The 14,418-nt window shown below is 44.5% G+C and overlaps 1 protein-coding gene across 4 annotated transcripts in view; it reads right to left on the reverse strand.

Annotated features, from left to right (window-relative positions):
* The window catches only part of B3GNT2 (UDP-GlcNAc:betaGal beta-1,3-N-acetylglucosaminyltransferase 2), a 244,919-nt gene that overhangs the window by 98,190 nt on the left and 132,311 nt on the right, over positions 1-14,418 (reverse strand). Inside the window, exon 2 of one of the 4 annotated variants that reach the window (XR_009447952.1) lies at positions 7,400-11,129. The exons of the other annotated variants lie outside the window; for them this stretch is intronic. The gene's annotated coding sequence lies outside the window, so the exon portion shown is untranslated. Of the gene's footprint in view, positions 1-7,399; positions 11,130-14,418 lie in introns of those variants that run through there. 4 annotated transcript variants of the gene reach the window in all.

Consider the following 14,418-nt stretch of genomic DNA (forward strand, 5'->3'; position numbering starts at 1 on the left):
ATCCAGACCAGAACTTGGCTGGAGATCCTGGCTAGAGATCCTGGCTAGGCTGCTGATCAACTGAACGCTGTCTCCGTGTCATTCCTTCTTCGCCAACTCCGTCTACGCCTTTGGGAACCCCTGGACCTGCTGGGGCTGGACCCCGGCATCTGGCGCCCGAACAGGGTTCCCTTAGGTAAGTCCCCCCATACTTGGGACGGATAGGACTGCACCGTAGGGTGCTTCAGACCCCCCCTATAGAGGATAAGTAGGGTAAGCGGGTAGTTAGTACAAAACTTAGATTGACAGGATGGGTCATACTGAGTCTAAAGAAAAAAGACTTTGTATTAATCTTTTAACGCATATGCTTACTAGCAGAATTGGAGTTAAGGTTACTCCCAGTGAGACAGAAAGTTTTATAGAAGAAGTATGTCAATGGCTTCCAGAGGATGGAACTGTTAATTTAAAAACTTGGGTTGAAGTAGGAAAGCAATTAAAGAAACACCATGGATCTGACGAGGTCCTGCCATGTTTCTTTTCCCTCTGGGAATCAATCTGTGACACCTTGGCACCAGAGGCAAAAACGGTTGAACTTTCTCAAAATTTAAATAGTCCCTCGGCTCCACCCAGAGAGGATACATCATCATTGTCTTCAGCTCAATCTAAAAGCAATTTAGCTATGCCTACTGATCGGGAGGAGAATAAATATCATAAACATGACCATTGGTCCTTTCCAGTCAGTAGAGAGGAGAGTGGCCCTCCCATTCAAAACAGGCTCCCCAAATTAGAAAGGAAGCCTAAACCAGGTCCTGTGGCTCCTAGGAGCTCCATGTCTAAATTTCAAAGGGCGATAAGAGAAGCTGAAGCTAATGGAGATCTTGAATTCTCACTCTGCTTCCCAGTTACATATGAGAATGAGTCTGGTGGGAATAGAAACCCCACCTTGGAGCCTATACCTTACAAAGTACTTAAAGAATTAAAATTGGCCTGCTCTGAATATGGACCTCTAGCTCCTTACACACAAACCTTGGTAGAAACCCTAGCCAGTAAATGGATGACTCCTTATGATTGGTCACAGGTTTGTAAATCCTGTCTCTCAGGAGGCGATTACTTATTATGGAAAACTGAATATGATGATCTTGCTAAGAAAGCTGTAGCCACTAGGGAAAAAACCAGAAAAGGAATAACCCTAGACATGATACTAGGAGAAGGTGATTTTAACACGGCTGAGGAGCAAATGAATATGCCCACAGAGGCACTTACCAAAGTAACCAGTTGTGCAGTAAGTGCCTGGAAATCCCTACCTTGTACAGCAGGAAAAACAACCACCCTTACAGAGGTTAAACAGAAGGTCGAGGAACCATATCAGGATTTCCTTTCTCGCCTCATGCAGGCAGTCAAGAGAGTAATCAATAACAAAGAGGCAGCCAATATCCTAATCAAACAACTGGCTTTTGAAAATGCTAATAATACCTGTCAGGCTTTATTAAGGCCGATTCGCAGAACAGGAACTATAAATGATTTTATAAAACAGTGTGCTGATGTAAGTCCAGCATTTATACAGGGTGTAGCTATAGCTGCAGCTCTCAAAGGGGAGACATACCCTCAATATGTACAGGCTATAGGACAAGCCAGCAATAATACAGGTAATAAAAGAAATATGAACTGCTACTCTTGTGGCTTATCTGGGCACTTTAGCAGAGAATGCCCAAATAAAAATAATAATAATACTCAGGCCAGATGGCAAGCTCCTCGACAGCCTGGAAATAGATTAGGGAATAATATTAATCCTCCAAAAACCGTTTGTCCCCGATGTCAGAAAGGATTCCATTGGGCAAAGGAATGTAGATCAAAATACCATAAAAATGGTCGGCCTTTAAACTCTACAAATAGCTCCCAAGGAGGTTATATCCCATCACCTCAATTGGGAAACTTGAGAAGGGGCCAGCCCCAGGCCCCTGCAATAATAGGGGCATCAACCTTCAACCCCTCTGCAAATTTCGATCAGTCAGTGACCTCTTCAGGGCAACCCCAGGCAGTGCAGGATTGGACCTCCACTCAACCACCCACGCAATACTAACCCCAGACTCGCCAGTAGCAGCCATTCCTACAGGAGTGTCTGGGCCGCTGCCTGAGGGAACCGTAGGTTTAATATTAGGGCGGAGCTCCACCTCCTTACAGGGGATCTTAGTCATCCCAGGAGTTGTTGATGCAGACTACACAGGAGAAATACAGATTTTACTTTCCCCACCCACCACAACTATACAGATTCAGCCCAACCAGAGAATTGCCCAATTAATCCTGTTACCAATACATAAAATAGGGACAGCTGTTACCCAGGAAGCTAGAGGGGCCGGAGGCTTTGGATCTAGCGATGCAGCATTTTGGATACAAGAAATCCATGCTACTAGACCTACAAAAATTTTACAAATTCAGGGAAAACCAATTGAAGGTCTATTGGATACAGGAGCAGATGTTTCCTGCATAGCAGGGAAGGATTGGCCCTCTTCATGGCCCACGCACACCACCTCCACTTCCCTAGTAGGACTAGGCAAGGCATCTAATGTAAAAAAGAGTTCTCAGATTTTAACTTGGGCTGATGAAGATCAACATTCAGGGACATTCTGTGCCTATGTAATTATGACTATCCCCTTTACATTATGGGGAAGAGATATCTTGTCTCAAATGGGAGTTGTATTATATAGCCCCAGTGATAGAGTAACATCACAGATGCTAGACACGAGATTTAATCCAGGAAAGGGATTAGGAAAGGAAAGTAATACCTCACACTCCTCGACAGGATCTGTAATTGGGGCCATTGCCCTTAGGACTGCTGATCCCATAGTCTGGAAATCGTCACAACCAGTATGGGTTGAGCAATGGCCCTTAACATCTGAGAAAATATCAGCAGCCCGACAATTAATTGATCAGCAATTAGCAGAGGGACATATAGAGCCATCAAATAGTCCCTGGAACACACCCATATTTGTAATAAGAAAGAAATCAGGCAAGTGGAGACTTTTGCAAGATCTAAGAGCCATAAATGCCACCATGGAAGATATGGGCTCCTTACAACCTGGATTGCCCTCCCCTGTGGCAATTCCACAGGAGTATTGTGTTGTTGTTATTGACTTACAGGATTGTTTTTTCACTATACCTCTTCACCCAGCTGATTGTCAAAGATTCGCATTCAGCATACCATCAGAAAACTTTAAACAGCCTTATCAGAGATACCAATGGAAGGTTCTCCCACAAGGGATGAAAAATAGTCCTACATTATGTCAAAAGTTTGTAGATCAGGCATTGCAAGTTATTAGAAAGAAATTTTCAGATCTATATCTTATTCATTATATGGATGATATTTTACTAGCTCATAAAGATCGGGCTACTTTACAGGAAATTCTTACTCAGACCATCCTTGCTTTAGAAGAACATGGTCTAAAAATAGCCCCAGAAAAGATTCAGACTGAACCTTCTTTTTCATACTTAGGCAGAATATTACATACCTCTACTATCACCCATCAGCCTCTACAATTAAGAAAAGATCATTTAAACACATTGAATGATTATCAGAAACTATTAGGTGATATCAACTGGGTCAGGCCATATCTAAAAATAACCACTCTTGACTTAAAACCTCTATTTGACATTTTAAAGGGAGATTCTAACCCTAAGTCTCCCCGACAATTAACTGTAGAAGGAGAAAAGGCTATAGCAAAAATAGAACAGGCCATCAATAAACAGCAACTACAGTATCTAGATTATTCCAAATCTTGGGCCTTAATTATTCTAGCCACTAAATATACTCCTACAGGATGCTTGTGGCAGGAAGGACCATTAGAATGGATACATTTACCTGTCACTCCTAGGAAGATTGTACCACCCTATCCCTCCCTAGTGGCCACTCTCATTATCAAAGGTAGACGACGCAGTATCGAACTCTTTGGAAGAGAAGTTACTGAGATAATAATACCTTATAAAAGAGAACAATTAGACACACTATTACAATTTGAAGAAGAGTGGCAAATAGCTATAGGTAACTTCCCAGGGCAAATTTTATATCATTTGCCAAGATCACCTATATTGCAATTTCTCTCCCTACATCCGTTTATATTTCCTATTAAATGTTCAAAAGAACCATTATCACCTCCTGCCTCCTTAGTATTCACAGATGGTTCCTCTAATGGTAGGGCAGTAACAATCATTGACTCAATAACCCATGTTCAACAAACTCTAGAGACGTCAGCTCAGAGAACAGAGCTTTTGGCATTCATTTATGCTTTTGAACAATTGGAACAGGTTCCCTTTAACTTGTACACTGACTCTCAATATATAGTTAAATTATTTCCTCATATTGAGACCGCCTCTCTCCCACAAGGAAGAACAGCCATTTTCTCTTTGTTAACTCAGCTACAAACTTGCATTCACAAACGAGAAAAGGCTTTCTATATTGGACATATTAGAGCTCATTCCTGCCTACCAGGACCCTTAAGCGAAGGAAATTATCAGGCGGATTTACTAACTCGCCCAGTAGTTTGTACAGCTCTAGAAGAAGCCCGGCGGTCTCATGCCATTCACCATCAAAATGCTTCTGCTCTCCGTCTATATTATCGCATATCTAGAGAAGCTGCTCGAAGTATTGTGCGTGACTGCGGCCATTGTCCTACTCATTTTCCTAGCCCTGCTACTGGAGTTAATCCAAGAGGACTTAGACCCTGTGACTTATGGCAGATGGATATTACTCATGTCCCATCTTTTGGCAAACTTTGCTATGTGCATGTTTGTATTAATACCTTTTCTCATGTTATCCTTGCTTCTGCACGTATAGGAGAAGCCTTTAAAGATGTAAGTCAACATCTATTCCAATGCTTTTCCTACCTAGGAATACCAAGGGCACTTAAAACTGACAATGGGCCTGCCTATACCTCTAGAGCTTTTAAAAACTTATGCTCTACATTCGGCATCGCACATACTACAGGAATACCCTACAATCCTCAAGGCCAAGCAATAGTAGAAAGGGCTCACCAAACTTTAAAAACACAAATTAAAAAATTACAAGAAAATGAGTTTAAATATTCCTCTCCTCATCATGTTCTACAACATGCTCAATTTGTAATTAATATACTAAATGTAGATTCTGAGGGAAATTCCCCGATGTACAGGCATTGGAACCCTGATCTAACTAAACCTAAAGCCCTTGTCAAATGGAAAGACTTGCTTACAGGAGCCTGGAAGGGACCTGATGTACTTTTAACCTGGGGGAGAGGATATGCTTGTATATTTCCACAGGACGCAGACTCACCTGTGTGGATTCCAGACCGTCTAGTCCGACCTTATGTCTCACCGCCCGCCATCTCTGCCTCATCATAGCACACCTGACCAGTGCCCGTCTGCAGCAGATGTGCAGCCCTGAGCTGGAACAATCTGTCCATTGGGAGGATCACATGTGCCTCCTTTTTGTCTTTCCACATGTCTCAGCTTTGCCCCACATCTCCTTTCCTTTTTCCTTTTTTTTAAAAATCTAACTACTTGTTTGCTGGTTCTTTGGCCTGTCTCCTTCTTTCCTGAACACAGCCTTTTCTAGAATCTCCCTACCCTACTGTTCCAGGAAGGGCACCTCCCTTTTCTGCCATAACTAGGGGGTGTCTGGTATATGTCCCATACATGGAGTTGTCTTGTGCCAAGAGCCTGACATCCTGGGCTGAGAAAGCCCTGTTCCAGGACTCTCCTTTGTCCTGTATTGGCGCCTCTTACCCTTGTGCCAAGAGGGACCCTCTTCTTACAATCCAATTGCCCATAAGCTGTTGCCTGAGCTCTCTGTTCATGCTGAGGTTGAAGCCTCATGGTGGCTGGTACCATGGATCTGTCTCTGGCCCAATGGCGTAAGCTGGGCCCTCTCTAGAGAAGAAACCTGAGTTCCCTATGATCAATGCCAGAGCCCCGCCAGCAAGCGAGGGAATCCAAAGGCAGTTGCTGGGCATGGAGGCCAGAGGGACATAGGCTATCAAGGAGACAAAACTGAACCTCACATCACCCTACTTGGCCCAGAGATGGCTGGTAGTCAACGACGGGTAAGACTCCACAGGGTGGGGCAACCTAAGACAGGCACAGTCGGGGGCCAGTAGGAGAAAACTTGGGGTGCAACAAAGGTGGGGCACAGACCCCCCTCCCCAATGGTGCAGGGGCTTGAACACTCGCCCCTTCTGAGGAAGGTCTCCTGTCCCCATGGCTGCTTCCTGCTTCCCATGCCCAGCTCAGATCGGGACCCAGGTAAAGACAGAGACTGGCTGACAGCAGCTGCCCTCTCACTGCAACAGGACTTGTTTCCCATTTCTACCTGGGACCACAGGGAAAGGGGAAGCTGAAGGAAAGGGCTGTGTCAGGATGCTGCCTTCTTCCCTTTCTTCTCCCTCTTTTTTCTAAACACTTCCATGCCTTGTAGTTCTTTTGCTTTCTCTTCTTTTTCTACTACCCTCCATTTTCCATATCAGCTTGATCCAGAGGGCACAGCTTACTCCTCCTCGGACATCAACACCACCATCAACCACGGCCCTGATGGACCCTTTGATGCAGTCCTTCAACTTGCAGACGCTTCAGGAAGCCTGTCGCCAGTGACGCCGCCCGCTAGCCAGACCAACAAAGACAATCAAACCAATAACTTGAGGACAGCTGAAATCCCTTGACTGAAGAGGCTGGCAACCTTCTACAGGAATGGGACTCCTTCTGCGCTCCATCCACTATGTTTATAGCTATGCTCACTATCATTGCTTGCCACTCTTCTTCCGAGACTTAAATGGCCCAATCTGAGAGGTGGCCACTGATTTGCATGCGTGAGCATTTAAAAAATAAAAAAGGGGGAATTTGCCGGAAGCCGGTCCATCCTTGCTGCTTGACACAGTCGCTGCAGGAAAGAAACATCTGCACAGCATATGTTTCAAGGGACCTGGCGTATATAGCATACTGTTCTTAATATGTTTGCTCCCCTTAACGCTGTGTGTTTTAACCAAGGTCACCTCTCCGAGAAAGGTTGTTTCCCCAGGTAGGAATTTTTCCCTGAAGTCAGGGAGGGGATGAAACTCCTTAACTAAGTGCCAGGCGGGTAGTTAATCACTACAAACAATCATGCTTAAGCTACATAATCTTTACTCCCTGGAATGGAGATAAGAAACGCCCTAACCTTTGTAATAGAAATTGACAGGATTAAAATCAACTGGTATAAATACGGATGTAACAAGGCAATAAACAGCAGCAGAACCTCTCTGGAGATCCAGACCAGAACTTGGCTGGAGATCCTGGCTAGAGATCCTGGCTAGGCTGCTGATCAACTGAACGCTGTCTCCGTGTCATTCCTTCTTCGCCGACTCCGTCCACACCTTTGGGGAACCCCTGGACCCGCTGGGGCAGGACCCCGGCAGGCCGAGATGACCCAGCACTGGCACTTCCTTGAACCATGATGACCTTTTAAGGACTTCCTCTGGACGGCCCAAGGAGACAGTCCCTCACCAGGGTAAAGCCTTAGGGCTTTGGAGTCAGAGCCCTCAGGAATAAATCCTAGCTCCCCGCTTGCTCATTCTGTGAACTTGGGTTGATGTAACTTTTTAAGCCTCACTTTCCTCATCCGTAAACTGAAGGAGGAAACCAGAACTGGCTGGGCTGGTGGATCACAGGCACACTGACCATTTCCCCCTGGGGCCAGAGTGCCTGCCACATGGCCAGCCTTGACATTCCCCCAGTGGGGGCAAAGGTCCTGTCTCCCCATGTCTACCGACACCCACCAAGCACATTTTCAGGAACGACCATCACATTGATTATGAAAGCAGGGCATTGTCAGGAGGCTCTTCCCACCTCAGCAGCTGTGCCACCAGGTCCTAGCTTGCTCTAGCCCAGTAGAATCCCGCACAGCTTGGAGCACAGAACTTTCTTTTGAGCAGACACCCTCCTTCCCCTTCACAGCTGGGCCAGGCTGTTCATACACCACTGTAGCCGCCAGAGCTACGCCAGGCTCTCCCTCCCCTGACCATAGACCCACACAGCACTCAAGCTGCTCTTTGGGTGCTGATTTTAAACTATTTATTCAGAAACAAAAGACTCAGAAAGAACATTTGACACTCCCTGAGAAACCTACTTCAGGGAGGAGAGTTTAAGATGTCACCCTAGCCCCGTGGTCGCCAAACTGCGGCTCGCGAGCCACATGCGGCTCTTTGGCCCTTTGAATGTGGCTCTTCCTAAGCCTTAGGAGTACCCTAATTAAGTTAATAACAATGTACCTACCTATATAGTTTAAGTTTAAAAAAATTTGGCTCTCAAAAGAAATTTTAATCGTTGTACTGTTGATATTTGACTCTGTTGACTAATGAGCTTGCCGACCACTGCCCTAGCCCAACATGAATGAAGTATGGTAAACAGGAGGGCTTCAGATAGAGACCTGTTAGCTAGATAGCACTATGCCCCATTGTCTGCCACATATGCTCCTCTCTTCCTCAACTATCTGTAAATCACCCTTTCTCCCTTCTGCAATCGAATACCCCGTTCCTCACTGTCTCCTTTGTCTGAAGTGTCATATATACCCAATGTTGCCTCACTGTCTTTGAAATTTTCAGGCCTAGGTGAATTCCCATGCATATGTTTTAAAACTTTTTCTTCTGAAAACATCCTAAGCAGACAAAAGTAGTAACTTAGCAGTCCTCTACGTGCAGCTATTTTCAAACATGGGAAACTTCTCATCTCTGAGTAAAAATAGAGCCGAAATGCTCAACAGTAGGGCAAGAGTCTGGGAGGCTGAGAAAACTGCCAAGAACAGCCGTTCTGTAAATAAAGCTCTGTGTGCTAGAGGAGGACAAGGAATCTCCCGGAAAGCAATTCCTAGCAGACTGTTCTTGAGCACACTGGCATCTCCGCTCTCATGGAGGGGGGAACCAAGGTTGCTTTAACTTGGGCATCCTTGCCAGCGTTGCGAGGGCTCTATCACAAACCTTGATGCTTCCTCCAACCCTGACCTGAGTCCTTTTCTGCTGTGACTCCTGAAGGTTGCTCAATACAGCAGCCCCACCCCCTTGTTGGAAAGAACTCTACCTTCCACAGGAGGTCCACCGCTGGCTCAGTCCTGTTCAAGGCCTCAGCCAGGTGGCCTTTTCCCCAACCTGTCCCTCCAGGTCCAAGAGGAGAGTGACTATGGGTCCTTGGGTTCTGGTCCAGATTCTACCATGAGAGATATGTGCCAGCTGGGCCCCCACCCCCAACCAAGGCCACCTCTGAAGCAAACACATCCTGCAAAGACGGAGGCACCCTTGCTCCTGTGAGCATGGCTGTGCCCTTACCCTGGAGTTACAGCAGGCTCATGCCCACCCTAACCCCCACATGCTGAGAGGCATTCAGCTCTTCTGTGCCCTCCTTAAGGCCACAGATATTTCAAATGAGAGCACTAACCCCAATGTGAGAAAGTGACTGGTCAGGAGTGGGTCAGCATGGGATGCAGAGAATAATGAAGGAACAGGACAAGCAATCAACACCAGAGAAGGAAAAACCAGGGACAGAACTAAGACAGGGGCAGCAATAACGATGATGAAAAAAGCCACAGCTCCCATTCATTGAGCTCTGACGACATGCCAGGCTCTAAGCACTTTCCATGCATGAAATAATTTAATTATTATACAGTTTAAATGTATAAATGTAGTTAAGTCTCTTAACTACAAAGAGAAAGATATTATCTTACAGTGAAGCCCAGTGAACAAGGTGTAAAGGGCCAGGAGTGGGACATAGTGACATCATGAAGCCCGGACAAGCTGCACTGAGGCCACAACATCACGTCTGTGGCATTCTTGCCAAACATACATAACCTCATTCTAATTGCGAGGAACACATCAGACAAGCCCACCACTCTTCAAAAGTATTCAAGTCAAGAGAGGCAAGGAAAGGTTGAAAAACTACAACAGATTGGAGGAGACCAAGGAAAAATAACTAAATGCTATGTGGGGCCTTGTACAGGATCCTGAAACAGAAAATAGACATTAGTGATGTTAAAGTTCAAATAAGATCTCAGTGTAGGTAATAGAATTATAGCAATGTTGATTTCCTGTTGTTGGTTGGTCCAATGTTAATTTTGAACATTGTAATATGGTTCTGTAAAATGCTGACATTAGGAAAGTTAGGTGGAAGTATACAGGTACTCTCTGTCTTATATTTGTTCTGTAAGTCAAAAATTTTAAAATTTCAAGTTATTTTAAAATATATTTTGTAAGTGCAAGATTCTCCAAACAAACCAAGCCCATCTCAAAAGAGTTACTTATTGGGTTGGTCTACTAGCAATGAAACATGTCCAGATTTGGGATAAAGCAGAAAATAGTTTCAACTGTTGGCCATATTGTTAAAGGTCTGCCAGAGCTGGGGTTTTTTCGCTAACACTGCCCTTACTGAGCAGGTCCTCAGTTGCAGGGAGGGTGCTAGCACTCATTTCAATAAGCAGCTCCGCAATGTCTGGTGGTGTGGCTGACAAGACAGGCTCCCTCCTACAATGTAATGTTCCTCCCCAGCCTCCGGGTTCTCTGGGATTATTCTGCATCTTCTGTTTGTCTTGTTCTTCAATCCAGGAGGACCTGATGACTGAGATAGGTCTCTAATTTTCATGACAATGTGTCACAACTCCTCCTTCTACATTCCTTCCATAGTGACTCACGTGGAGAGGCTTTTGCAACCAAATAAAGGCATTTCCCACCAACATGAAGCCCTTCAACTTTATCCCTCAATGTCCCCCACTCATTTCTCATATCCCACAAGAGGAAAAAAATAATTGCTATTTTGCCCACATTTGATTATTTTGTTTTTCTCTCTGTGTGCGTTTCTGAGTTTCTCCCATCTCACCAGCCAGGAGGACAGCAGCAGATGAGAGGGTACAGAATCTGCAGCTCTGGCCTCCTGGTTGCCTGCAGCACCCACCACCGGGAGGGCGGAGGGCGTATGTTCCTCTTCAAATGTTCCAACAAGCAAAACAGGCAGGACATGTGCCTTGTTAGTGTGCAGGGCCTTGGCATCTGTCGTCTGATTCCTGGGTGTCTGCATGGTTAGGTTTCCTGCTAGGCCTCTGCAAGCCTGCCCCACAGCTGTCTTTGTCCTGTTCCAACAGAGTTCTTTTCATTTTCTCTCCACCCCACACACTGGAAAATAAATTACCCAGTGATTAGTTAACACCTCATGACTGCACATTTTGCAATGAAGTAGGACAAGAGGGGGAAAAAGCCCTTCTAGGCTCAATGCCTGGGACCCTTAAACAAGAGGATGAAGAGCCCAGAGGGCCATTGATTCAAAGGTGTGAGTTGGTCTTTTCTCTATAGGGAGACCTGGCCACTCCCCTCCCACCCTCACCTGGGAATATTGTGTCAGCTGCAGGGGTGCTGCCTGGGCAGGGTTGGGTGTCTGTAAATGAGACCCACAGCCCCAAGGCCACCTCCCTGGCTACTAAGCTCTGCACAGTGGGCAGCGTGAAGGACAGGCGATGAACAGGAAAAGAATGTTAGTTGAAGACAAGCTAGTCAGAGGATGGTAGGTTTCCAGGGCAATGAGTGAGCCCTTGCTAACACTTAGGATGTAAGTTCATGTGGCTTACTGCTTGAGAATGAAAGCGCGTCCCCTTGATGCTGGGCAGCGGTCAGGAAGCTACAAGCACCCTTGTTCCACCACCGGGCCTTGACTTGTTGGTGTATTTTTGTGTCTATACACACACTAATGATGTACCTCAGGTATTCTAAGATATAACCTTTCACATTTTAATATCTCTGCAATTGACGTACATCATACAATTGATATAAATCATACTGAATTGGCAGCTTTTTAGTGGTATATAAAAAGTATCACATCTTAAAATTAATAAATATGATAATTCACATGCAATGACAAAAATTTTTGGGCCCCCTAAAGACAAAAGTGCCTCATTCATGGCCTCTATCTTTCAAGATATGATATCATGGCCAAAAAAACCTCCCCAACATTCCTAATATTTTACTTTGAGACCTGAATGAATCAGGATAATAGTTTAATTTTTCAGATTTATTGTTAATGCTAATAAAGTTCATCAAGATTATTTGGCAGATGTTCCTAGCATTTAGAGAATAAAATCAATATAGAATAAACATTAAAGAAAAACTTAATTTATCCAATAATCTGTACAGCCCAGCACATGAAGTATTTGTTTTCTTATTCTAAATAAGAATTTTTACTTCACTTGACATTTTTCATAAGAAGGTAAATCACAGAGAAGTTTAACTTTTGGCCTAAGTAAAAGCCTATGCTTTAAGAAATGAATTCTCTTGCCCTAACCGGTTTGGCTCAGTGGATAGAGTGTTGGCCTGCGGACTGAAGGGTCCCAGGTTCGATTCCAGTCAAGGGCATGTACCTTGGTTGCAGGCACCTCCCCAGTAAGGGGTGTGCAGGAGGCAGCTGATCGATGTTTCTCTCTCATCAATGTTTCTAACTCTCTATCCCTCTCCCTTCCTCTCTGTAAAAAATCAATAAAATACATATTTTAACAAAAAAAAATGAATTCTCACTTTCTGCATGAGGGGGCCATGACAACCTAGAACATCTAAGATTCCAGACCTTTATCAATCAGGGGTATTAAAGTAGGAGACGGTCACACTTTGAGTGCCTTTAATTCTGGATTCAATTTTCAAGTCTGACTCAAAGTATTCTCCCAACTTCTTGCCCTTCTTTTCCATTCTCCCTCATCTAACTTAAGAACAGAGATGGGTACAAGCAGAGTCAGGGATGGAAATGAGCCATGTGGGTCTCTTTCATCTTTTCCTCCTAAGGCCTGGTTGGGTTTATGAAAAGTCCAAACCCTGTCAATGTTTATTCAGCCTTTTGACTTTCAAACTCAAAATCAAAATGATGTGGGAGTAGCCACACATAAAAAAAATATAAGTGCCAGTTTCACTGAGGCCACAGAATTGAGCAGTTCTGAGAGAATGAATTAACTAGATGCTGACATTCATGAGATGGAGGCTCAGGGGAGAATCCATCTCAGGAGCACCAAGAGAAGGCTTCATTGATTTAAGAACCTATCACTACCTTAATTGAACCAAAGCAAGTGTAGAGCTCTAAAACCTAAGTATCCCTTTGCTGAAAAGCCCATGAGACTGATGACCAGTGTCGTGGGCTCAGGTAACCACTACACAAGAACTTCTGCCAAATAAAGAAGAGCCAGAGATCATCTCACCCATCAAACATCAGGAACACCAAGGACTTCAACTGGAGGCTGACAGAAGACCCTCAGGAGCCCTCTAAACATATTTCTAAAGCTGCTACATCTCTTCTTTTTCTGCAGATTTGAAATACCAGTGAAGGAAAATTCCCTAGAAGAAAAATTAAAGAAATTCCCCTCAGAGGAAAAATGCATTACCTGAAAATGTGTGGTCAAGTTATACAGACACATGCAAATTATGGACCAATGACCAGTGCATGTTTTGAGAGCTTGATTACTCTTCTCTAAACTAATGTGGCAATGCTGCTCTCTAGGAGGCGTGCTAGCAACCACTGCAGTAGAAAGGTCAGATGCAGTCACATGAAACCCTTAGAAGGACCAAGCTTACAAACAGTCTTCAATACTTAAACCCACATTAAGTATCTGTGTCCTCATAACTGCTCACATATGGCCTCCACATTCCCAGTAGGAGAAGACAGGCTGCTAAATGTCCTCACAACACTGTTCCCTTCTGTTTTCTGAGCTTCATCAAATGCCTACTTCTCCTTTTTTATTTTTTAATCCTCACCCCGGGATATTTTTCCATTGATTTTTAGAGGGAATGAAACAGAAAGGGAAAGACAGAGGGAAATATCGATGTGAGAGAAACATCGATTGGTTGCCTCTGCATGTGCCCGACCAGGGCCCAGGCCAGGGCGGAGCCTGCAACTGAGGTACACGCCCTTGAGCAGAATCAAACCCGGTACTCTTCTGTCAGCAGGCTGACACTCCATCCACTGAGCCAAACTGGCCAGGGCTCTATTGTTCTTAATTGACCATTAGCAATTTCTCCTCAACATGAGTCTAGTACAGGGGTGGGCAAACTTTTTGACTCGAGGGCCACAATGGGTTCTTAAACTGGACCGGAGGGCCGGAACAAAAGCATGGATGGAGTGTTTGTGTGAACTAATATAAATTCAAAGTAAACATCATTACATAAAAGGGTCTTTTTTTTTTTTTTTTTTTTTTTTAGTTTTATTCATTTCAAACGGGCCGGATCTGGCCTGTGGGCCGTAGTTTGCCCATGGCTGATGTAGGAAACTTAAGTGGTAAAGGCTGCCTCTACATTGCATCACTGTGGGTACAAACCCCAAAGTGAACATGGTTTAGGACAATACAATGTTTTTTTTTAATGCTGCTCTATCTCCTAATTAAGTTCTTTATACTTACTAAAAATGGAAGCATAAATAAATATTCATATTCCTCTT

The sequence above is a fragment of the Myotis daubentonii genome, chromosome 12, assembly GCF_963259705.1.
Source record: "Myotis daubentonii chromosome 12, mMyoDau2.1, whole genome shotgun sequence".
In the NCBI taxonomy this organism is placed as follows: Eukaryota; Metazoa; Chordata; class Mammalia; order Chiroptera; family Vespertilionidae; genus Myotis; species Myotis daubentonii.